Source organism: Podarcis pityusensis (assembly GCF_964106645.2).
Source record: "Podarcis pityusensis genome assembly, chromosome: 11".
NCBI classification, from domain to species: domain Eukaryota; kingdom Metazoa; phylum Chordata; class Lepidosauria; order Squamata; family Lacertidae; genus Podarcis; species Podarcis pityusensis.
In genome coordinates, this window is record NC_138036.1 from 49351768 (window position 1) to 49377501 (window position 25734).

General features: G+C 44.2%; 1 long non-coding RNA gene across 4 annotated transcripts; it reads right to left on the reverse strand.

Moving 5' to 3' along the window:
* Window positions 1-17406: 17406 nt before the first annotated feature.
* LOC308458373 lies at window positions 17407-23789 on the reverse strand. 4 transcript variants are annotated; one of them, XR_013977300.1, is made up of 4 exons: window positions 23209-23789; window positions 20757-22038; window positions 20507-20612; window positions 17407-19903 (listed from the first exon to the last, which is right to left on the reverse strand). It is a non-coding gene; the product is annotated as an uncharacterized lncRNA (long non-coding RNA). The 4 variants fall into 4 exon arrangements; XR_013977301.1 differs by having other exon boundaries at window positions 20539-22038; XR_013977302.1 differs by having other exon boundaries at window positions 20507-22038.
* Between the last annotated feature and the right edge of the window lie 1945 nt (window positions 23790-25734).

The following is a 25734-nucleotide window of genomic DNA, read 5'->3' on the forward strand; positions in this document are numbered from 1 at the left end:
CGGAATGAATGACGGAATGAATGACAGAAGCGGGCCAATGGAGCATTCTCATGTCGATAACCGTTTGGCATGTTCCCCTGTCCCTGCTTGAATACATATGTTTGAAAGCTTGATTTTTCATTCTCCAATGAGTTATCCGATATCATCGCCTCTGATTAACAGCATATGCTGTTGATGATATTTGACTTTGAAGTTTGGAGAGGAAGTTGAGAGCTGCAGGGCTTCACTTGTGAGACGGCAGCATCGCTCTTTCTGTTCCTGGGCAAATCTCTGTGCTTTTTTCCCTGGCAAAAAGCACCGTCATGTGTTTTGCTTCCCCCCAGTATTGAGTCCCAAAGAGCTTTTAATACAAGAGCCGCTTTTCACTGCAAAGCTAGCATTCCATCTTTGACATCTTCTCTTTCTCTGCAACAGCTGTGTTGGTGCATGAGCATCTTTTCTTGGGTTTCCATTTCTTTCTGCAACAGAAAAGTTTGCAGAAAAGTTTCCCTGCATCTTTTAATTCTTTACAGCAGCAGCATTCCAGCTATCTCTTAGTGAAATTTCCATTACAGGAATAAACACCATTTGGTTCTCTTTCTCAGAGTCTTTACTATTTACAAAGCTTTACACTGGTCATTAATAAATAAATAAGCAAACATATAAAGCAACATAATATTTTCTTATTTTTGTCATCCAGCCAGAAACCTAATGCTGACTCAGTCACATGCTCATTTACACTGACCCAGACTTAGTCGATCACATGACCTCTAAGGACACCTGTTGTTGGGGAAATTTTCTGTTGCCTAGCAACTTGTTCAAGACCATTTTCAAGTTTCTTCTAGAATATTTCAACACAATTTTTTTTGGCCGACCTGGAAACGTGGTGTTTGCAGCGCCCAATTTGCAGGTGTTTGGCACCATTTTGGGGGGAATCAGAATATGTCAGAATTTTGGCAAAAACCAAAATTGAGGGCTCATTTTTTAATCTTTCGTTAAACATGGGGTTTGCACTGCCAAACGTTGCAGGGGGAGTTTTACAAGTGTTAGGCATTGTTTTTGAGTGAAAACGATTTCCCTCTCATTGGCTTCCTTCATCTTATCTACAGTCATATTTACTTTAGATGAGAATGTCGCAAGTTGTAAGAGCAATACGGATCCACGAGGTGCCATCGACTCCTCCTCCCTTGAAAATGTTCTCAGCACAAAATTGGTACAATTGAAAACATGAGATATGCTCTTGACTGTATTTGAGTTATTGTGATTATAAAACCTGATAAGACTGTATAAAATTATCATAAAGGGGGGGGGGAATGTTCTCAGCAGAGCCAGCCTTTTTCATATATATACACAACTATGCAGAAACCTGCGAACTTCTCTCAATGGGTTTTTCCTCTTTCCAATGCCTTGCGAACACCTGCATATACAGTGTATTACTAAATGAGATACAAAGATTCCAACGCCAACGTCTTTGTCATCTTCCCTCTGATCCAGAAGAGGGCAGTAGTATTACAGTGTATTATGGATAAAGAAAACAAAACAAAACATGAACTGCACAAGTGATCCTAATTTAGAATATTTTCTGCTGCTTTAATATGGGTCTTTATATAAACAGTTATCAATTAATTACGGAATCAATTTGCTATTTGTTTTGTCGCTGCTTTTGTTGTAAACAAAAATTGCCCTTTTCCCTTTTGGGGTATCTAAGAGCCCATATAGAGTCCTTACGTAGGTTCCCTATTGGTAGGAGAAAATAGCAGAGGCCAACCAGAGAACATTGAGAAAGCAGAGCAGCTAGTAAGCTTGATCTTTATTGATCTGTTGCAACAGGGTGCTCCCCTCACCCGCAGGAGAGAGGAGGGACCCAGAAAAATGGCGTGCAAAGTCTTATAAAGACTTTTGAAATTGCCACCCTGTAGATCAAGACCACCCCTCAGATACATCACACCTACATCACAGAAAAGGCGGTCTAAAACAGAAATTTGAATATTGTTTTTCTCCTGTTGTTGTTTATCTCCTGTCTGGCAAGTTACTTGATTGGATTGCCTGGGGAGCCCAGCCATTCTTTTGTAGTGATAAATACTTAGTTCCTGGGCCAGGTCACAGGCTCACACCCTATTCATATCTTAAATGTGCCCTTAAGACAGGATTTGTGAGGAAAGAGACAATGGGGAGGTTTCCCACTTTGACCTTGCAGAGAAAACATTTGGTCAGTTTAGGAATCAAAATGGTTCCAGGTTGGTCTTTCTGGGCTGATCTATGTATGTGCTTGGTTGGTACGCTTATGAATATTACCATAGATCTAAGACCTCAAAATTCCTATCACACTTTCAAACCTCCCGCCTGAAGAAAACAAAAGTGATGCTAACGATTTTGGGAATCCTGAGCATCCCCTGCATATGTATCTTGTCACGTGTTTTGATTTGTTTTGCAGATAGTAGGAAACCTCTCTATTCAGGAGCTTGAATCACACCAGAAAATGATTTGGGGTTAAGGAGATAAGTTGGGGGTACTCTGACTATCCTGCTGCCTAACAATTTCCCGCACTGAACTGGCCAAAACTGTCTCTCTTGTGGTTTTGGGGGAACCCACGACTCTTGTCCCAAGCAACTTCAATTTCCATGCCTCAGATGCCTCGGGTTCTGCTCAGGATTTTCTAATAATAAGGTCTTATATATAAAATAAATGTTCACAAATGTACCAACCAAGCACGTACATAGATCATCACAGGAAGACTGACCTGAAACCTTTTTGACTCCCAAACTGACCAAATGTTTTCTCTGCAAGGAGGGAGGGGGTCAGGGAGCCTTCCCATTGTCTCACGAATTGGGAAATCACCAAAGGGTGACAGACTACCAGGAAAGGCAATCAGATAAGGCATTATCAGATAACTTGGCAGACAGGAAAAACAACAACATTCAAATTTCTGTTGTAGGCCATCTTTTCTGTGATGTAGGTATGATGTTTGTGGGGGGTGGTCTTGGGTTACACCGCTTCTGTGATGTATGTATGATATATAGAGGGGTGGTCTTGAGCTCCAGGGCAGAAAATTTAAAATGTCTATATAATAAGGGCAGGCACACCTGGGTTCGGTGTCCTCCTCCTTTCCTGCGTGTGAGGGGAGCACCCTGTTGCAACAGATCAGTAAAGATCAGGCTTACTAGCTGCTTTGCTTCTCAATATTCTCTGGTTGGCCTCTGTTGACAGCTATGGTCTGTATTTCAGGATCTAGAATGGTAGACATTAGGAAAAGGGAAGTGTGAGGCCTGCTCAGTATTGTAACCTAGACTGAGACCAGGAAATTAATAAAGGCGAGAGAAGGAGACTTGGCTATACACAAATTATCTCAAATGCTGAGGTGCCTACAGGTTTTGTGAATATGCAGCCTGAATTATAATGAGAAGAGGTGAATGATCAACGTTCCGCAATTTCACTTTTTCTTGGTGCAACCCACAATTTCGGAGTCATAAAGTCATCCCAGCAGCCTCTGGGAAGAACTGACTCAGAATCATAGATTTCATCAAGATGCAGTCATTAGTCCCTGTTTCGTAGCAGCTTTTTATTTTAGCAAGGTGATATCACAGGGATATCGGTCGGGGGCTAAGAGCTGTTATCAAGTTTGATTGTTGCAAAAATGCTGCATATAGAACAAGCTGCTATGATTAGTGTGATCATTAGGGATGCTATCATCGAGGATACTGGGAAGTGAGAATTTTGCCACCACAGGATTAGCAGAGACCCTCAAAACTCGGGAGGTGTCAAGACAAACACATTTAGCTGTCCTCAGTGGCTAACGGAGAAATATCAGACTTCAGTAATTAGCTGCGGAGAGTGCCACTGAGCTGGCTTTAAAAGACCCTGATGGCTTGCATTTGTTTTGTTTTTCTTTCTGCAGCCTTTTCCAATTTAAAATCAAAACAAAACATGTTTTAAATCACTATTGAGCAATCCCACTTCAGACTCTCCCTTCTTCTCCACCTTGCCCTCCTTCGTCCAAAAGTGCTGTGGACTTTTCCACTAAAAGGGAAGAATTTGTTTACTGCATGCTGTTTGTTGAAATGATGTATCGTTAGAATCCAACACTGAGTAAAATTGCTAAAATGTACAAAACAAGTTCAAAACTGTGTTGGAAATGAAAAGAGAATGAGGGTACTTTCTACCACATGTGGTGGACATGCACATTGGTAAAGGCTTTCTGGGAAATGATATATGATGAATTAAAGAAAATGTTTAAAAATACATCTGTTATAAAACCAGAAGTCTTTTTACTAGGTATAATAGGTGAAATTTTGCCTGAATCCCCCAAAACGGAACTTTCCTCCCTAAAAAAAGCTCAACAATCGCCCCCCTCAAAAGGGGTACATCACCGCTAGTTGTTTTTTTCTGTGAGTAGATTGCAGTCTCTTGGGAGTTGGACGTCCCTGCTGTAGGGCATTGTTTTCAACATGGTAGCATCCTGTCTTGTTGCATGTCCTGATGCTGCCAGGGTCTGATTCTGAATCTGTGAGAGTCAGGGGAAGAGGCTGTGGGTTTTACACAGCAGTGTTAGCTAGCATGGTGATTCTGTTACTGGATCTTTCTGTCCATATGTATCTATACTTCAAAGACCAGATATATATATAGTAGACTAAATTGTATAGAAATTTATTTATGCATGCTGCTACAGCAGCAAGAATGCTACTTGCCCCAAAGTAGAAAGAAGCAGAAGTCCCAGTAAAGGAAGAATGGATACAAAAACTCACGGAATATGCAGAAATGGTGAAACTTACAGGAAGAATAAGAAATCAAGATAACAAACTTTTTTTATATAAAATAAAAGAATGGAAATGGTTTATTGAATATTTACAGATAAATTGTAAACAGATAAAAACATTAGTTGCATTATTGCAATAACCTGCAGTTTCACAGGAGTATATATTTAAAGTAGGTAATTAAAGGAGCAAATTTAATGAACTTCGATGTGCAGAACATATTAAAAAATAAATTTAAGGAACCGCAGAAAGAGGGGGAAGGAAGTCAAATTTTGAAATGTTAAATTGATTGTAAAACTAATCAAATGTATAAACTTGAAAAGTATAAATAAAAACTTTTTAAAAAAAGAATATAGTAGATAGTAGTAGATTGTCTTGTGTCTGAAAATGAAAATCACTTTATTACTTTGAACTGTGCAGAAGAGGAGTTTTTCTGTTAACCAGGGACTCTGGAAGAAGCTGTCTGCTAGGAACAGGAAATCTCTGAAATATCTGCTGGGATTTTGCATCTTCTGCTGTTATATCACACTGGTTGAGGTGTGGTGAACTACCAACTGACTTCCACAAGTCACTAACACCAGTCAAACAGCTGTTAAAGGCACAAGGCATTGTTTGCTTTGTTCCTTTGCCTGTACTTCTTGCTGCCAGCTGCTCCTGTTAGAACAGAGCAAATCTCTTTGGCGAGAAAGATACGGGAAATGCCTCACACTCCTTCCTTCTGATTGCTTAGCAGCAGTGATTAAGTGACTAGCAGCAGCAGCAACTTTGCATCTGCCAAATAAGCCTTAGATCGTTGCCTCCACACTTTGCTTTCTAACTTTCTTATATATGGCCTCTTTTTTTTACATGAAAGCTGTGAGCCCCCCCCCCCCGTGTGTGAATATGAAGATGAACTTGAAATCATTCAAACTGCTACCCCAAAATGAACACAATTCACCTTTGGTTTACCCTGCAATTAGGAGAATTACTCTCAGATGTACTTCAGAGATTTTTTAACTACAGTGGTACCTTGGGTTACAAACGCTTCAGGTTACATACACTTCAGGTTACAGACTCCGTTAACCCAGAAATATTGCTTCAGGTTAAGAACTTTGCTTCAGGATGAGAACAGAAATCGTGCTCCTGCAGTGCAGCAGCTGCAGGAGGCTCCATTAGCTAAAGTGGTGCTTCAGGTTAAGAACAGTTTCAGGTTAAGTACGGACCTCCGGAACAAATTAAGTACTTAACCCGAGGTACCACTGTAGTTCAGTTCATTCAACTGCACTACACCATTGCTAGCACTGATCAAATCACTCTCCTCCCGAAGTTCTAGGGAGGGGCCAGGGGCCATCTCCCATCTCCTGCCCATCACTCCTGCCTGGCACCCAGTGCTCACCACTGCTGGATGCTAACCACTTCTGGGTGCTTGCCACCTCCTGTTCCTCGACCCCAGTGGCATCACACTCATGGATGACATGCCCCATCTACTTGCCCCAGGGCTTCCTCAAAGAGGGTGGGCAAGAGGAAGAAAGCAAAGTGGCCCTGAGGTGAGGATGGGCTTAAAATCTAAACAATTAAATTTTTGAAAGATGTGTCACGCCTATATCAGAACAAGAAATAATGGGTAGAGCAGCACTTCCCAGTCTTTTTGCTGTCTGAGTAGACGTGGTTTCATTAGTAACACGACTCTATTTTTCTCTCAAATCTTTTTGAGAGAAGGATAATTATGTTTGTCTAAAAGGGAGCAATTGTCTGTGCATTAATTTTCAGAAGCTCTGCACAGGAAGGCAGACTGTGCCTGATTACTGTGATTGACATGTTGTTCTGTCTCCCAATGTGTCTGCCATATAAAACCACAAAAAATTGTATAAAAACACTAAAGCCTTTCAAGGTAACAAAAATGGGATAAACTCGAATGAATGGAAAACCCACAAATCATTTCAATGGTACTGGATTGTACCTATTGTGAGCTACTGCGCAGTTCAAGTATCAAATTGGCAATTTTAGTTTGCAAAATATAAAATAATAATAGGAATAGTAATAATACGAGACAGAAAGCAGCAACAGTCATCTATTATCATGGCAGCCAGATTCAATTTATGTGTTTGAATGCCTAGCCTGGACCATCTCAAAGGCTTGGAATTAAAAATCATTTTAAAAAGCATTATCTATTGTCTGCTTGCTGTTAGTGAAAGACTCTGACACCATTCAGCCAATCTGTATTAACATCTATCACAAGGGTGCCTGTTGCATAAATACAATACTGAGGCTACAAACCTAAGGACGCTTAAAGGTAAAGGTAAAGGGACCCCTGACCATAGGTCCAGTCATGGCCGACTCTGGAGTTGCGGCGCTCATCTCGCTTTATTGGCCGAGGGAGCCAGCATACAGCTTCTGGGTCATGCGGCCAGCATGACTAAGCCGCTTCTGGCAAACCAGAGCAGCACACGGAAACGCCATTTACCTTCCCACCAGAGTGGTACCTATTTATCTACTTGCACTTTGACGTGCTTTTGAACTGCTAGGTTGGCAGGAGCAGGGACTGAGCAACGGGAGCTCACCCCGTTGTGGGGATTCGAACCGCCAACCTTCTGATCGGCAAGTCCTAGGCTCTGTTGTTTAACCCACAGCTCCACCCATGTCCCTAAGGACGCTTCCTTGAGAGTAATTCCTAATTGAATCAATGGCACATACTTCAGAGCAGACATGCATAGTATTGTACTCTTACTTTAGCTGAATTTAAGCATTTGTCGGAACATATTATCAGTAAAACCAGATACAGTAGTACCTCAGGTTACATATGCTTACATATGCTTCAGGTTACATATGCTTCAGGTTACAGACTCCGCTAACCCAGAAATAGTGCTTCAGGTTAAGAACTTTGCTTCAGGATGAGAACAGAAATCAGGCTCCGGTGGCACGGCAGCAGCAGGAGGCCCCATTAGCTAAAGTGGTGCTTCAGGTTAAGTATGGACTTCAGGAACGAATTAAGTACTTAACCTGAGGTACCACTGTATAGGGACATGGATACAAACACAAGCCGTGACCCCAACATCTCCAGGAGCAGGGGCTGCCCTTCAAAATGCCAGAAGTTTAGCACTAAGTTTCTAAGAGGGTTTAATTTTAGCTTGTCACTGTTAATTATTCCTGATGTGAAACATATCAGTAAGGTTTCCATAGCTGATACACAAATATAAAAACAGTGATTTCCCAACAAAGTATTAATCTAATCAGTATTAGAGTTAAAATTTTACTGACCTCATATTTCTGAAGGAGTCTAGTGCTACTAGGAAAATAATGATAATTTGTTCCTGATATGAAGCAATTTTACTTGCTAGATTCCATTATTCAAGAATTTTCTCTCTCAAATAAAAACTTTTGCACTCATCTGTACAGTGTTTCCTTTCCCTTTTAGGAAGCATTTACTAAGTGCCAAACTATAGCAGATATACAGTATTTTGGTCTGATGCTAAATTGCTGAACTCGGGCGAACAAGACTACCGGTAATAGTTTTTGCTGCTATAGTTAGATATATTATTCCCAATATATAGAAACTGGATTAAGATCAAAATCGTACCATAATGAAAGGGTACTAGAAGAAGCAAAGATCACCAGTGTCAAAGCAATGATTCTTCAACATCAACTTCGTTGGACTGGTCATGTTGTGTGAATGCCTGTTTATGATCTTCCAAAGCAACTACTCTGTTCCAAACTTAAAAATGGAAAGCGTAATGCTGGTGGTCAACAAAAGAGGTTTAAAGACTCTTTCAAGGCAAATCTTTTAAAAATGTAGTATAAACACCGACAATTGGGAAACACAGGTCTGAGAGCGCTCCAATTGGAAAAAGCCTTTACCAAAGGTGTCATGGGTTTTGAAGATGCTCAAACTCAGGACAAGAAACGTGCTAGAGGAAGGCACGCTTGGCAAACCCTCACCATGATCAACTCCCACCCAGAAACTTATGTCCCCGATGTGGAAGGATATGTGGATCCAGAACTGGACTCCACAGTCACTTACAGACTCACTGCAAAGACCGTGTTCATGGAAGACAATCTTACTCTGCTACAAGTGATCGCAAAAGAAGAGGAAGACTATGCTGACTGGCAATGCCTCTCAAGGATTTCAAAGAGGGGTCTCTCCCAACCCTACCCATCAAGATCATGGTATCTTTTGCCTTCAGATCATGACCTGGAAGGGGACTAATATTAAAAGTTAGCTTGCAAAAGCAATGAAATGTATGGTTTGAATGGGTCCAAAGAGTGTTTTGCGGTATGGTGTGGAAGAAAGAGGTGGCTTCTGCAGGCCTTGCTGAAGTTGCTGAGACTGTCCTGCCTTGGAGAGTTTGCCTGATAATAATAATAATAATAAAATCCTTCCAGTAGCACCTTGGAGACCAACTAAGTTTATTATTGGTATGAGCTTTCGTGTGCATGCACACTGCTTCAGATTCATACTTCTTCAGATTGGTATCTGAAGACGTGTGCATGCACACGAAAGCTCATATCAATAACAAACTTAGTTGGTCTCTAAGGTGCTACTGGAAGGAATTTTTTTGTTTTGGTTTGGTTTTGTTTTGACTACGGTAGACCAACACGGCTACCTACCTGTAACTAGAACTATGGAAGGCACCACATTGAGCCGCATGAAATGGAAGTCCATCAACCTCACCAAGAAACTTGCACAGGTACAGACTGTCATCTTCTTTCTGACTAAACGCAAGAACCTGGACATTATACCTAAGGGTCTGAGAATTAAGAACCCTCTACAATCCAATTATCCAATTGAATATGCAAGGAAACTATGCCACACTTTCTCTAAGAAGCTGCTCAAACATCTGATCGGTGTTCTGTGCTCTAAAGAGAAGCTAATAAAGGAGGAACTCTCTGTACTGGACAACTCTACAGTGGTACCTCAGGTTAAGTACTTAATTTGTTCCAGAGGTCCGTATTTAACCTGAAACTGTTCTTAACCTGAAGCACCACTCTAGCTAATGGGGCCTCCTGCTGCTGCTGCACCGCCGGAGCATGATTTCTGTTCTCATCCTGAAGCAAAGTTCTTAACCTGAAGCACTATTTCTGGGTTAGAGGAGTCTGTAACCTGAAGCGTATGTAACCTGAGGTACCACTGTATTAGGAATCACCCAGCTTGGCAAGAGTTCCACAAGGAAAAACAAACCATTTACCACTCTCAACTGGAGTTACTGGTATCTGAAGAAGTGTGCATGCACACAAAAGCTCATACCAATAACAAACTTGGTTGGTCTCTAAGGTGCTACTGGAAGGAATTTTTGTTTTTGTTGTTGTTGTTTCAACTGCGGCAGACCAACACTGCTACCTACCTGCCTGATAAAAGTTTGCCTGATAAAAAGAATGCCAGCTAGTTTCTCAGATTCCTAAAGAAGCCTTCCCCCAAAACTTCCCAGAGGGGGCTGTAGACATTCCATGGCAGCCAATCCAAACAGCAAGCTGATTTGCGAAACATCTTGTCCCCCTGCCCACTTTGGACGGCCAGAAGCAGCCCCCCACCTTTGTCGAGGACTTCTTGCCCCTAGCTGGGTCTTTGCTGCTCCCAGCTTCTGATTAGCAGAAGAAAACTTTTTATAAAAGAACGTGGTGTCAATGTTAAAATACTACGTTGACAGATTTGTTGGTATGGTTGTTTTTTCTTGTTATTCCTTCCCACAAAGGAGGGTGATTTTTCTGGCAGCGAATAAGCAAGCGAAGAGTGAGAGAACGGAGTGGAAGTTGCCCATACTGCCATGGTTGCCAAGAAGAATAGGAAGCCAAGGGCATTCAGTGGGCGGGAGCCCTGATGTAGCAACACAATGAATGAGACATTGGGTTTCTAGCTGAGGAGGCAGCGTGTAAGAGAAGCATTGCTCCAAGGATGTCTCTCTGCACCTACATAGGGAAAGGAAAGACTGGGACAACTGATGTAATAAAAGTATTTGGCTTCAGGTAGGCATGGTGCCCTTGTACTTCTTCCTCTATCTTTTGCTATATTTTGAAACTGCCATGTGTTTTTCATTCAAAAGCAACCATGGCTTTTAAGTATAAGGAATTGCTAATAACCAAATACAGTGGTACCTCGGGTTAAGTACTTAATTCGTTCTGGAGGTCCGTACTTAACCTGAAACTGTTCTTAACCTGAAGCACCACTCTAGCTAATGGGGCCTCCTGCTGCACCGCCGGAGCATGATTTCTGTTCTCATCCTGAAGCAAAGTTCTTAACCTGAAGCACTATTTCTGGGTTAGCGGAGTCTGTAACCTGAAGCGTATGTAACCCGAGTTACCACTGTAGATAGATATATTGTATTGTGCTTGCAGTGGTTAAGCTTATGGCAGGCATGTCCAAAGTCTGTTTTGGGGACCCAATCTGGACCACAGGACGGTTTAATGTGGCCCCCATGGCAGTTTATTTCCTGAGGTAAACTTCAATCCTAAAAAAAACTTCAATCCTAAAAAAGGTCAACAACAACTTTGGTCGGCCCTCACTCATGTTCACTTCATCATAGCTGGCCCTCTTTGAAAAAGGTTTGGACACCCCTGGGCCTTAAGGCATTGACTGTGAGGAGCTGCCGTGGTGGCACAGAATGTTCATAAACATTCAGTAGCTCATGGAACAAAGCTGTTGCAATGTTTGCAGTCCAACTTCTGTGAGAAGAGGGGAAACTATCAATACGGAGGGGGTTAAATTCTACACAAGTCCTAGAAGCGAGAGGAGTTGCTTGAGGCAGGCTGAGGACTGGCAAGAAGGCTCAGAAAATGGAGGTGCTAAGGGAAATGGGAATTGAAAGTAGAATGTGGAATGGGAAAGTGATAAAAGGACCTGAGGGAAAGGTTGAGGGAAAGGGCAGAAGAGTCAGGCAAATAAAGCAAGAATGAACTGTGAAGAAACCTCACAGTCCTTAAGGTTAGGAGGGGGCTGCATGCTGCCAAATGGCTAAGGAAGTGGGACAAAGTAGTCAGTTGAAAAGTAGGAACTTGAGTAGGCAATGAGTTATAGGAGCACAGCCGTGCAGAGGTACCACGGGGGTGATTCTGTAGGGCCTAAGGACAGGAAGAGCTGTGTATTATTAGTAGGAGGGGAGTGAGTTCTGGAGAGTTGGGACATGTGAGAAAAGGTTGAGCCTAGAATCTGGATGCTGACAGAGATGGAGAGGGATGGCACTGTTGTCCCTTAAAGGTTAAACAGGAGAAGAAGTCTACCTGTTGTGGCTTCTGCTGCTACTGAAGGTTTATGAGCTGCCAAGCCTAATAGGCTCGCTATAAACAAAAAGAAGCGGTGAAACATAGTGAAGAAGTGCCCACATCACAATGCCTAGCTATTGTGGGAAGGCTACAAATGCCTTCCTTTTCTCATATAATTGTAGAGTTGGAAGTGACCCCAAAGATCATCTTACCCAAACCTGTGCGATGCAGGAATCTCAGCCAAAGCATCCAAGACTGTTGGCCATCCAACCTCCACTTAAAAACATCCAATGAAGGAGAGTCTGCAACCTCCCAAAGGAGACTGATCCACTGTTGAACAGTTTAGTCCTTATAGTCTATTGCATACCAGTATTTTTGTATTGATAAAAGGCCCTTCCATTTTTCTCATTGCCATTCAGCTCAAGGCATCTCTCTTCCTACTCATTTCAGTGGGACTGGCATAGGAAAGGTTTCTGAGGCAGGGGGTAGCAAAATTTTCAAGGCGATAGTTGCTTAAATCACAACAATATGTCACATATTATGACTGCATGCACAGGGCATTTTCTTTACTGAGTGTGCTCAGAGAGAAAGAATCGGCCGTGCTATGCGACTGGGAAATTCAGCAGTTGCTAGAAATTTGATTTTTGCATTTTTTACAATGTACATTTAAGCAAAGGCATCCAAGTATTGCTGCATTTCAATGAAGGCAGAGATATCTCCATCCATCATGTTGAAGAGATTTTATTTTTTGCAATACAAAACCCAGACATCAATAGAAGCAGTGCCTAAGTATTCAAGCAGCCGGGATATTGTTTTCTGAATTTCTTCCTAGGCCAGAGAAAGAGACCCTGCTTAAAGTGGCCTTCTCCGTCTATCCTGAATTTGAATGTAAAAACGCATCATTTGTAACATCAAAAAATTCAGTTTCACATAAAGTAACCAATGCATCAAGGTGAGTAATGCAATGAAGTCTGACGTCTGTGCAGCGCTCTCTGTCTTAACAGGATTACGGTTGCTTATGTTGGGCAGAAAGAAATGGGAAACCTTTAGCCTTAGATAACAAAGTCTGAAGCGATTGTTTGTATCTGTCTCTTCTCATAGCAAAGTGAATTGTTCCAGCAGGCCTCCTCCAACGTTAGAAAAGCGAACTGCTCAAGTGTCTGTCTGGGAGAAAGTTTTTTAGGAGCAACAGTTTGGAAAGGCACCATGATGTACTTTTTCAGTAAGATCAGGGGGAGCAAATGGATGTTGAAGATACAGGCAACACACAAGGAATCTTTGCAGCTGGGGTGTTCTTGGCCCCAAAGATGATCGCCCATTCACTGTACAGTTGTACCTCGGAAGTCAAACAGAATCTTTTCTGGAAGTCCGTTCAACTTCCAAAACGTTCAGAAACCAAGGCAAGGCTTCTGATTGGCTGCAGGAAGCTCCTGCAGCCAATTGGAAGCCGTGGAAACCCTGTCAGACGTTCAGGTTCCAAAGAACGTTTGCAAACCAGAACACTCACTTCTGGGTTTGCAGCGTCCGGGAGCCAAAATGTTTGAGTGGCAAGGCGTTCAGCTTCCAAGGTATGACTGTACACAATTAAATATTGCTAATGTAATCGGATATGAAATAGGCACAAACATAATAGCATAAGCCTTTGGATCGAATTGTATCCATGTTGCCTAATGATAGAAGGCAGATGCTTCTAAATTTTACTCTTTGACATTTTCCTGTAAAATGGCATTACTAATAAGGATCACACATTATCTTCACAACTCCAGCATGTGATATTTCCTCTCCCAGCCCACAAGTTACATTACAGTTCTCATGCCAGGATTCATACTGGTTCTGTACCAAACTCAACTGTTGAGATAAAGAACATCAAGATTTTATTGTGAGGACTTCTGCTTGACGCAGACAACAGATTAGAAGGCCATTCTCTACTGCTACAACCGACTTTGGGTTACGCCTGCAATTGTCTGAACTATTGATCCAATTTAAAGCATTGGATCATGAATTGGCCCTCACAGGGACTGGTTCTTTTGCTGGGCCGTGAAGCGAAAGTCCTTGAAATAATGAGAGCTTTTGTCAAGCTAACGGAAGAAATCATGTTATGCCCAATTGGAACCTCTCCTGGACGAGTTCTTTTGAAAGGGGTGCAACTCAACCATTTTCAGGGTCCAGAGTTTTTCTTGATCCAGAGTCAGCCTTTAGGTTCATGTTAATATTTTGCCATGAGAATTGCGAGTCAAATATTAATATTATCAAGTTACAGGGAACCATGCAGAGGTAGTGGCACCTGCCCTGTGGAACGCCCTCCCACCAGATGTCAAAGAGAAAAATAACTACCAAACTTTTAGAAGACATCTAAAGGCAGCCCTGTTTAGGGAAGCTTTTAATGTTTAATAGATTATTGTATTTTAATATTTCTGTTGGAAGCCGCCCAGAGTGGCTGGGGAAACCCAGCCAGATGGGCAGGGTATAAATAATAAATTATTATTATTACTATTATTAACTAGAGTCATACCTTGGATCTCAAACACCATGGCTCTCGAAGAAATTGGCTCCCAAATGATCAAAACCTGAAAATGAGTGTTCCGGTTTTTGAACAATTTTGGGAAGCTGAACGTCTGGCGCGACTTCTGCGGCTTCTGATTGGCTACAGGACACTCCTGCAGCCAATCGAAAGCTGCACCTTGGTTTTCAAACAGTCCGATCGACTCCCGGAACGCATTCTGTTCGAGAACCAAGGTATGACTGTATTTGAAATAGGGGTGAACCAAGATCACTGGTTGTTCAAAACTGGATGGGCATTTCAGCAGGCAGAAGCAATTTTGGAGTGCCATATCTCAAAGAGCAAAGAAGGGGACAGCCTGAGCTGTTGCCAGCCCGAGCCTGGGGGGAAGAGGCATGTGGGTGCAGGTGTACAGGGCTGCTGCCTCTGTGCCTGCATGCCTCTTTCCCTGACTCGGGCTGGCAGTGGCTGCGGTGTGCAAACCTGGACATATCCTTTAAAATGTAAATATCCACTGGGATGGGCATGCTGGCCTCATATTTATGGGACCGCTTCTCCTGGTATGCCCTGCAGAGGACCTTAAGGTCCATGAATAACCATAGTTTAGAGGTCGCAGGCCCTAAGGAAGTCAGATTATCCTCCAACAGGGCCAGGGCCTTCTCAGTGATGGCTCTGACCTGGTAGAATGCTCTGTCCCATGAGACCAGAGCCCTGCAGGATTTAACTTCCTTCTGCAGGGCCTGTAAGGCAGAGCTATTCTGCCTGGCTTTCAATTTGAACTTAGCCTGATCTTTTATTCCCCTTCCTTCCCTCCCCCTCCCCTTTTTATGAAGATTACCCGCTCTGGGATCCCACAGCTAATTCTCCCCTGGTCTCCTCGCTGGCCCAAATAGGACTAATTTAGCCAGCTAGCCCTGGTGATCATCTAATGGTTATTGGATGGATTTCCCCCCTAAATTGACTTTTGAGTTCTGAAATTATTATTCACGTCTTATACTGTATTTTATGCTGTTTTTTGTTGCATCAATTTTTAGATTTGATGTTAGCTGCCCTGAGCCCAGTTTTCTGAACCGGGAAGGGCGGAGTATAAATAAAATATTATTATTATTTTATTTTTAAAAAGAGGACATGTCCGAGTTTCCCCGGACATATGACAACCCTAAAACAATTACCATGGCAGGGGGCTATAGCATAGTGAAAACTTTCATGTTCCAGAAACTCTCAACAAATCTCATGTAGACTGAAAGGGCATCCATAGGAGTCTGCCCATTGGTGTTTTGAGGGGTTCCCATTGACAAAAGGGGTGTAAGCATTGCTTATTTTGTCTGTAATTCAGCTGTAATAAACACCTGCTATCCTGCACTCATTGTTTTGGCCAATGCGTTTGGATCCAGTAAAAGAACCGTTGCTGTTGGCAACATAGGAGGTAAATCATTTGAGCTGCTTCTCAGATCTTGCTTTCTGCAAATCGAAGAAAATCGAAGAAAGAAAGATGCTTTATTATTTCTTGATCTTGTTGTGCCATCTCTGGGGCATGGCAGAGATAGATGTCAAGGAAGGTAGAACTTGAATTCTCTGAAACTGATGGAGCCAAAGAAGGCCAGTCAAATGGCTCAAAATAGAAATGTTTATGAAACAAACTGTTTCATGCCGGAGGTTCGGTGTCAGCTATAAATATTTAGGTGCAGTTGTGTTAATGATGGATGGTTTATTTTGAATCTCAAAGGCTGAGTCACAAAGATCTCGAGAGCTCACTTTATTTGAATGGTCATATCAAATCAGCTGAGAAGTTTCATATTCCTGCTTTTTCAGTATGGTACTGTGTTGCTGTTTTTAAAAAAAGCAGGGATGGTGAACCTGTGCCCCCTTGGATTTTTCTTTAAAAATATTTATTTAATAAATGCTGAAGCTCTACAGGTCTAGTCATGCCTGGATACAAACTAAGGTAAAGGTACCCCTGACCATTAAGTCCAGTCGTGGACGACTCTGGGTTGCGCACTCATCTCGCTCTATAGGCCGAGGGAGCCGGCGTTTGTCTGCAGACAGCTTCTGGGTCATGTGGCCAGCATGACTAAGCTGCTTCTGGTGAACCAGAGCAGCGCACGGAAACGCTGTTTACCTTCCTGCCGGAGTGGTACCTATTTTTCTACTTGCACTTGATGTGCTTTCGAACTGCTAGGTGGGCAGGAGCTGGGACAGAGCAACGGGAGCTCACCCCTTCGTGGGGATTCGAACCTCTGACCTTCTGATCGGCAAGCCCTAGGCTCTGTGGTTTAGACCACAGCGCCATCCGCGTCCCAGGATACAAACTACTGAAAGGTAAAGGTAAAGGACCCCTGGACGGGTGGCACTGTGGTCTAAACCACAGAGCCTCTTGGGTTTGCCAATCGGAAGGTCAGCGGTTCGAATCCCCATGATAGGGTGAGCTTCCATAGCTCTGTCCCAGCTCCTGCCAACCTAGCAGTTCGAAAGCACACCAACGCGAGTAGAAAAATAGGTACCGCTGCAGCAGGAAGGTGAGCAGTGTTTTCATGTGCAAACTACTGTGGGCCACCTTGCATTCCACAACAGAAGAAAGAAAGGCGTGATATAAATGTAAGTAAGTAAGTAAGTAAATAAATAAATAAATAAATAAATCTAAATATTCAAGGGATTATGTCACACAAGTTGGCTCACTCCTTTTAGTGTGGTGGTGTTGCAGGACGGCAGAAGCTCCCTGGGGCCCCAATGAAGGATCATGGCCTCAGTTCCCCTTCCTTAAGCCTGCACTGCCTATCAGGAGCTGGATCCTGGCCTGCATCCCACTTTGGCGAATGGGGATGCTGGCTTGGACATGGGCTGTGCAAGGGGCAGAGCCGACAAAGCCATTTAAGCAGCCCTCACCTGGGGCCTGTTGTCTTTGTCCAGGGAGTTTTCTTGGCAGGGATACTGGAGTGGCTTGCCGGTTCCTGCTCCAGGGGATCACGTTTGGTCAAAACTCTCCACTATAACCTGTCCTTCTTGGGTGCCCTGCATGGCATAGCTCCTAGCTTCTCTGAGTTATTCAAGCCCCTTCGTCATGGCAAGGCAGTGATCCATGAAGGGGAAGAATTGATGCTTTCGAACTATGGTGCTGGAGGAGACTCTTGAGAGTCCCATGGACTGCAAGAAGCTCAAACCTATCCATTCTGAAGGAAATCAGCCCTGAGTGCTCACTGGAAGGACAGATCCTGAAGCTGAGGCTCCAGTACTTTGGCCACCTCATGAGAAGAGAAGACTTCCTGGAAAAGATTGTTGGGAAAGATGGAGGGCACAAGGAGAAGGGGACGACAGAGGACGAGATGGTTGGACAGTGTTCTCAAAGCTACCAGCATGAGTTTGACCAAACTGCGGGAGGCAGTGGAAGACAGGAGTGCCTGGCGTGCTCTGGTCCAGGGGGTCACGAACAACTAAACGACTAAACTACAACAACAACACCTGGGGCTACACAACCTCCACACATTAAACTTAGAGGAAATTAGTGCTGAGAAAATGTGGTAAGAATCACACTTCAATTTTCTTTGTTGGCTTGATTGTGTTATTTAAATTACAGTGACCTGGATCCAAAGGCGTTTTGCACAAGTGGAAAGGAGCTTCCACTCACAGGTAAGGCTGAAATTCTCCATTCCACTACAATCCCGATGCACAGCCTCCCATCATCCTGAGCACTGCGTGGCTTTGGGGGATGAGTTGCAGGGACCTATCGTGGAGAAAGAAATCTGGGAAGCCTCGTTGTACAAGTGGAGTTCTGCTCGTTCTTCTCTGGGTGCAATCCAGCTGCCTCATTCCCTTCGATTCTACTGCCCGCTCAACACCGTCTTGATAAATAGCATGGGATTTTGCTTCTCCAAAATTCAAAACGTGTACAATTTAACCAATTTTTATTTATTCATTTATCTCTGTTGATTAACTCTGCTAATTGTTTTCCTATTTGGAAACTCTCACTTTGCAGATTTTTATCAATTAGTGATTAAACAAACAAGCAGCTGAGAAGTTTCTTAAATCTCCTATAATATCTTGAACAATTCTTTCAGCAGTTTATGTTATGTGGGTTTTTTTTCTTTTTCTTTGACTGTTTCAATTACAACAGGAAGAAAAGGGCGAGGCAGACATCTGAGGTTAACCTGAACAGATCCTTGAAAATTAAAAGGCATCTGTGGGTTGGCTTGTTTTTAGCATTTGGTGAGTGTCAGTCAGTTGACTCTGAGCCTCACTTCATTCCTCAGGAACTCACTGTAAATATTAATGTTCTGAGGCGAAGGAGAGAGATGTGCCTCCTTTCAGCTTCTATCAAGTGGAAACTTGAAGTTGGTTTGTGTGCCACATTTTTAGCAGGGTGAAATTTGAAGTGGCATCTAGGCGCCCACACTGGATGTTTCATTAGAAGCAGGGATTTAAATGCACACAGGACTTGCCTGTCAAAAACCCGTTAACACCTGAAACTCAGTTTGGCAAACATTCAGAAGGGCCAAAGCTAAGTGCTGGAGCGTTCAGGTAGTTCCAGGTCCCGGTGGCAGACTTTGGGCTCTCAAATGCGGTGTCCCTGCCTCTACAGCACTGTTTTTGCACCCCCTGTAGGGTGGCACCCAGTAAAAAGGTAAACCCTGAACAGTTAAGTCCAGTCAAAGGCAACTATAGGGTTGCGGCACTCATCTCACTTTCAGGCCGAGGGAGCTGGCTTTTCAGGTGATGTGGCCAGCATGACTAAACCACTTCTGGCGCAATGGGACACTGTGACAGAAACCAGAGCGCATGGAAACACTGTTTACCTTCCCACCACAGCCGTACCTATTTATCTACTTGCACTGGCAGGCTTTCAACTTGTGCTACTCTATAACCGCCTCTGTAAATTTAATCCTGGTGTCTCCAGAAATTGCTAGGACTGATCCCTGTCTGAAACCCTTGACAGCTGCTACCAGTCAATGTACACAGGCGCCTCGAGGTAGCCTGGTCCTCCGGATATATGCACTGCGCATCATGGAATTGCTTTTCTTTCTGGAGTGGGTTGTTATGGCTTGTCTAGTGTGGCCTTCAACTCCCATCACGGACCTTTAATCCAAAGCAGGGTCAGTGAACTTTTTCAGCAGGGGGCCGGTCCACTGTCCCTCAGACCTTGTGGGAGGCCAGATTATATTCTGAAGAAAAAAATGATGCAAGAGCACCACGAGCCCCGGTGGCTGCTTACCTGTGTCTTGTGAGCAGCAGGGGCTGGCAGCGGTGGAGGGACAATGAGCGGCGAGCAAAAGGGTTCCAGAGAGGGGCTGCTTAAAATGGCGGCCGCTCAAGCGCTGCTGCTGCTGCTGGCATCAACAAAGCCCAGCCTCCCTCCTACTGGCTTCTCCCTGCCCTGCCTAGAGGAGGAAGGGAGGAGGCACCACCGCTGCTGTGTGAGGGAGAGGGATAGAGAGGGAAAGAACGTGCGTGCTGGCGATCCACGCGGCGATTCCCGGACCATCCGCAGGCCAGATCCAGAAGGGAATTGGGCCTGTGGATGATGATTGGAAGAGAATTTATTATGGAAATTTTTTATTTTTAGAATCAGCTTAATGAATATTAGGGAAAATGTGGGAATGAAACTATACGACGCTAGCAGAAATGATATCAGGAGCTATGTATATTTGAAAACTAAGATTTAAGTCTTAAGGTACTTAGGGGTAAGATAAGGTTAAATAAATTAAGGTAACTTGAATAACAGAATATGGGGAAAGATGGAAAGGATTTGTTGAGTTAATTATTAGGTTAAATTGTTAAGATAAATTTTATAACAAAAATTGAGAAAGATGGAAAGAATTTGCTGAAATAATTACTAAACTAGAATACAAAAAGGGAGGTGTGAGGAGGTCAATGAAACAAGCAAATGGAAATTATGGATATGGAATTTGGGATTTGTGTTTTTTTCCCCTTTTTTCTTCTTTTTTACTTTCTTTTGCTGTATTGTCGTATTGGTTTTTATATTTTGTGCTTTTCTCTTTTTTTTCTTTTTTTCTTTTTTTGTATTGTAGTGTTGTTTTTTGTTTTTTATTTTTCTTGTAATCCTGAAATTATCGATAAATATTATTAAAAAAAAAAAACCAGAAGGGAATTGGGCCTGATCTGGCCCATGGGCCTTAGTTTGCCTACCTATGGTCCAAAGTCTCTGGAGAGCACCAGGATGGCGATGGATGGTCTCAGTCTGCATGAATGACTACCACAACCTGCACGAATAAGTTGCTGTCAAAATTATCTTAAGAAATTTGCATAAGTAACTAGGGGTTGGAGGGGGAGGAGGATTTTGTGATGTTCATCCTCCATAATCCTTGATCCTTCCTCCCCGTCCACCCGCCCACCGCAGATGTCACCTGTTTTGCAATCTTGTCATCTTCTTTAACACATCCTTTATAGGCTACGGTGAAAGTGAGGAACGAAGGAGGAAATGAAAAGGGGGTTGTGACAGTTTGAAATGTTTGTTTTGACAAAAAATTATGAATTATTAAAAGTGCATTGCCTGGTTCTCCCTACTTTGCTACCATTACAGAATAAACAAACATTGCCGAACAAGCCCAATGCAAATTAATTGGTAAGGGCATTGTAATATGCAGCCACAATCTCTAAAATAATATTTTTTTTAAAATGCAGCACTCCAGTGAACTCTACATGTTCTCTGCCTGCATCCCTGCACAGGTACAGGAACTATTTGATCATTTCCAGTCCATTCTATTTGGTTTCCCAGTGCAGAGAGGGGCATATCATATAACACAATGGCCAAGGCCATACGTAATCTGAGTAGGATAGAATTGCATGCTTCTTTGAGAGCTACCTGGCAATCCATTTCAGCACCAGATCTACAACCTTTGTGTGCTGGGCCCAGGGGTTAACCAGAGCAACGCGGTCCAGGTTCAGTCCCAAATCCAAGGATTCCGCGAGGAGTCAGTCCGACAGGGCCCAGGCAGGAAACCAGGCTAAGTCGGGCGCAGGGTCTCAGGCAGGTTCTAGCAAACAGCAATGTTGCTCCCGCAACCTGGGGCGGGGTCCAACAGCCTTTTATCTTTGTCGGGGTAATGGCCGGTCCCGATCCCCCAGTGACTCACCTCCCTGTCTCACCTGAAGGCGAGCCCTCTTCCTGCGAGTACTCAGATCTCTCCTTCTCTCAGACCTTAGTCTCTGCAGCTTGGGAGATGTCGGTGGGTTACTAGACCCAGAGGCTGCCTCAGCCTCTCCTGACCCAACTGGTAGTGGAGCAGCTGTAAGTGATGGCCCAGCTGAAGACAACGAGGTAATCCCCACATCTGGAGCCAGGGCAGGCTCAGGCCCCTGACTCAGCCCAGCTGGTGCTTGTTGCAGGGGAACCTGTGCAGACTGGGGCTCTTCAGAATCAGGCCCCTGACTTGATGGTGATGCTGCCTGAGGCAAAGGATCCAGTGCGGACTGAGACTCCTCTGGTTCCAAGTCCGAGTCCCAGGCCATCACACTTTGACATGGGGGGCAAAGGCCTGCACTGTTGCATGTGGTGAGGTGCAGCAAAGTCCTTGTCCTCTACGTGCTCCATGCAGGTTTCCGTAGGAAGTCCTGCCTCCTTGCCTACTTAGGAAGAAGAAGGTGATGGGGCTCCGGGAAGGGCAGGAACGTGGCAGGGAGAGTAATCTGTAAAAAGAAATCATACAATTATACAGTTGGAAGGTACACCGAGGGTCCTCTGGTCCAACCCCTGCAAAGCCAGAATCTCAACTAAATCATCCATGATGGATGGCCATTCAAGCTCTGCTTAAAACCCTCCAATGAAGGAGAGTCCACTGCTTTCCAAGAGAGTCCATTCCACTGTTGATGTTAGGGACTGGGCAGAGGAGGAATGGTGGAGACTGCTGTGGCGTTTGTACGGAGCCCCCGGTCGTCTCATGGACTATTGACCCGTACACCACTAATCCGCTGCCCCCAACCAGGTCCTCCCAGGTAAATCACTTAAGTCTCAGTCAGGTTCTCACGTTGACAAAGAAGAGTGTAGTTTATTTCAGACACAAACTTTAACTGCATTCCAAACGTTGCTACTCTTTACCTTCCTAGTCTTATTTTATCCTGTCTGTATCTCTTCTACCTCCCTCCCCTCACACAAGAACCAACTGCACCAACTGTCTCTATTACCAACTACCTGCCAACTGCTTTTCCAACTGCCTTTCCCAACCAACCAACCCACTAAAACCAACCAACTAACTAACTCAAATCTCAGGCTAAGCCCTTTTATAAACAGGGAGGCTCTGCCTCCAGCTTTCCTATTGGTCGACATTTTAACCCTTTCTCTCTCCCCTGTACAGGCATTTTCTAAACGAATGGGCAAACGCCACATCAGCCTCCCCAACTTGACCCTTCCAGCGAGGAGGAAGAGGAAGACAGTTTAGATTTACAACAGGGGTTTGAGGGAGGTCACAGCTCACAGGCACATGAGGGGGAAAGTTAGGAAATGATGGGAGAGGAGGAGGAAGCACCAGGAGGCAACAGCTGAGGGACACAGTGTCTTTAGCAAGCATTCCAGACCCTCCATCTCCCAGAACCCAGTAAGCCTTAAAAGTAGGAGAGCAGAGAGCTCAAAGTCAGAGGGCACATAGCAGCACCTGTAGAAGTGACAAATGAGGAAGTGTGAGAGATGGTGGGGGTGGAGATTCACTCAGGCATTATCCTAACGCCATTACCCAAGAGGCTGGGTTCTATAGCCTCTCTCTGTAAATGCTGAATAAAAAGTGGACGATAAGAAACATTTCCTTGTCTTTGTACGTTCCTGGGCAACTGGCCAGCAGCAGCCTGACAGTTGAACAGCCTTACCATCTGAAAGTTCTTCCTGATATTTAGTCAGAATCTCCTTTCTTGGCACTTGAGGCCTCTGGTTTAGGTCCTATCTTCCAGAGCAGGAGAAAACAAACTTGCTCTATCTTCCATGCAATCAACACAAGATGTCTTCTATGTGACAGCCCTTCAAGTCTTTGAGTTTCAATCTAAACCACTGAGCCTCTTGGGCTTGCCGATCAGAAGGTCGGCGGTTCAAATCCCTGCGACGGGGTGAGCTCCCGTTGCTCTGTCCCAGCTCCTGCCAACCTAGCAGTTCGAAAGCATTCCAGTGCAAGTAGATAAATAGGTGCCACTGTGGCGGGAAGGTAAATGGCATTTCTGTGCACTCTGGCTTCTGTCATGGTGTCCCATTGTGCCAGAAGTTACTGTTAGGTCCATCATGAGACGTCCGCCAGCTTCCAACCACAGATACCAGCAGCCTTCAAGCAAGCAAACCTGCCTTATTATCGCTCCTTAGCATCCCACTGCCAGAGGATTGCTTCCTTCCATTCACCACTTTTGCCTCCTCCAAGTGGAAGAAACCTTGGCAGAGCTGAATGTCACATCCCATTCCCAGGTGTGTCCTGCTGGAAATAGAAAAGGGCTTTCCCCTTGGCCTGCCTGTATATCCACTCAGTTGCCAAGTGCTTTTGTGACATCACAAGAAACCCACAGCCAATGACAACAGCTGGGGAGGCATCATCTTCATTGCTTTGAGCCTCATAATGGCAGGGGGACCTATCAGTGATTGTGTGCTTGTTTATTTGGGACATGGGTGGAGCTGTGGTCTAAACCACTGAGCCTCTTGGGCTTGCTGATCGGAAGGTCAGTGGTTTGAATCCACACAGCGGGGTGAGCTCCTGTTGCTCTGTCCCAGCTCCCGCCAACCTAGTAGTTTGAAAGCACACCAGTGCAAGTAGATAAATAGGTACCGCTGTGACGGGAAGGTAAACAGTGTTTCTGTGCACTCTAGTTTCCATCACGGTGTTCTGTTGCGCCGGAAGCGGTTTAGTCCTGCTGGCCACATGACCTGGAAAGCTGTCTGTGGACAAACGCCGGCTCCCTCGGCCTGAAAGCGAGATGAGTGCCACAACCCCATAATCGCCTTTGACTGGACTTAACCGTCCAGGGTTCCTTTACTGTTTTTTACTTTCTTATATTGAGCCAAAAGAGATTAATGGATGGGAGCACTCTGGGGAAGGGGTGCAGGGAGGAAGAAGCTACCCGGTAGATCCTAACCAAAAAGCAATGTTCCGTTGGTGCACCTGTTACCAAGGCAGTCATTGTGTTTGTGCCCTTTGACCTTCACTCTACAGGTGACTGTAGAAAACGTGGGTTTTTCCAAGCATGGCAGAGGAAGCATGCCATGGTATGCACAGCCTTCCTTCCCTAATAGGAATAAGGCTTGCTCATATTACCATGGGAAGCAAGGACTCTAAATAGATGGAAATATCCTTCTCTGCTCCTTTTTTCTTTGGCACAAAGTGAGATCAAGCACACACCTCTGTCTCAACCTGTATTTGTCCCAGTGGCAACCAAAGTGTCTTTCGAACCAGAACCCACCTCTGAATTCATCAACATTCATTTGCATCTCTTAAGATTAGGATCCGCCACTCTAGGTTTGCAAACAGAACCCTGTCTGCACCAGGTATTTTTGCACTAGGCACCCCTGATCAATGAGAGTATGACCCTAGATTTTCCATTCACATTTGCACCTAGAATTCACCACTGATTTGTGGTGGGATACTTAGAACATCCCATCTCTTCTCATTTAGTATACCCACCTTTTGTGTTGGAAACTTTCAGCCAGATCTTAAGTACTGTTCATTTTTTCAATCCACGTAACCTTCCCCTTAGTAAGCAGAATGTTTAAGTTGTTTAACTTCTTTATAGGATCCTCCAGGACAGATTGTACTAACCTTAGCTAGTTCACCCTCATTTCTCCTCTACCCTGACCCCTTGCCTCCTTTTCCATGCTTGTTATTTCCCCCATATTTTAACAGCAACCTAAAGGGAATACAGGATGCGGGTGGTGCTGTGGTCTAACCACAGAACCTAGGACTTGCCGATCAGAAGGTTGGCGGTTTCAATCCCCATGACGGGGTGAGCTCTCATTGCTCGGTCCCTGCTCCTGCCAACCTAGCAGTTTGAAAGCATGTCAAAGTGCAAGTAGATAAATAGGTATCACTCCAGCGGGAAGGCAAACGATGTTTCCGTGCGCTGCTCTGGTTCGCCAGAAGCGGCTTAGTCATACATGGCGACATGTATGCCAGCTCCCTCGGCCAGTAAAGTGAGATGAGCGCCGCAACCCCAGAGTCGGCCACGACTGGACCTAATGGTCAGGGGTCCCTTTACCTTTACTAAAGGGAATACAAAGTCTGGTGCTTTCCTTTAAGCCCATTTTAGGAGGGTTTAAGGAGAACCCAGTCCCAGGAAGGCTTCAGGGTAGCCGATGGATCTTGCTTAGCACGAATCCTGAGTTATTAACCTATAGGTTCTCCCTACAAGTCTTCTAATGAAGAA